The sequence below is a fragment of the Semicossyphus pulcher genome, unplaced genomic scaffold (assembly GCF_022749685.1).
Source record: "Semicossyphus pulcher isolate SPU_LCO1_2020_fin unplaced genomic scaffold, fSemPul1.0.p SCAF_61, whole genome shotgun sequence".
Classification (NCBI taxonomy): Eukaryota; Metazoa; Chordata; class Actinopteri; order Labriformes; family Labridae; genus Semicossyphus; species Semicossyphus pulcher.
Window position 1 is genome coordinate 91,929 of NW_027211739.1, and position 572 is coordinate 92,500.

The window sequence follows — 572 nt, forward strand, 5'->3', positions numbered from 1 at the left end:
TTGATGAGCAGGTGAGGACAGGTGCACAGTGTTTTAATAGAAACAGAGTGATCCTCTGACATCTCTGTGTTTATTCATGCATCCTTTAAGCACACAAGCAATGTCGTCTACGTTCTTACATCCAGAGGACGAACATTACCACGACCATCATACTGAAAGATTTGACAGTGAAGGTTGTGGTCCTCACGTGTCAAACGTGTCCTGTGTGTGTGTGTTCTCACTGTGCTGTAAAACGGACGTCTGTGGTTGTGCCTGCAGAGGTCAGCAGAGGTCAGCAGAGGTCAGCAGAGCTGCAATCAGCAGCACAGAAGAGTCTGAGTCCAGCTGCAGAGCTTTCTGACCTCTCGGTGAACAACAGTCCATCTCTGTTAATCGATATCTTTTCTTTGACCATGTCAGACAGTGAAGCGCCTCATCCCACCCCGCTGCAGAGCTGAGCACGCCAGGCGCTCCTTTGTGCCCACCGCCATCAGACTGTCATCCTGCTGAGCTCTCACACAGGACTCTGATCACTCTCAGCGCACTGACTCTGCTGCTCTGATTTACTTATGTACCTGAGTACACTGCTATAT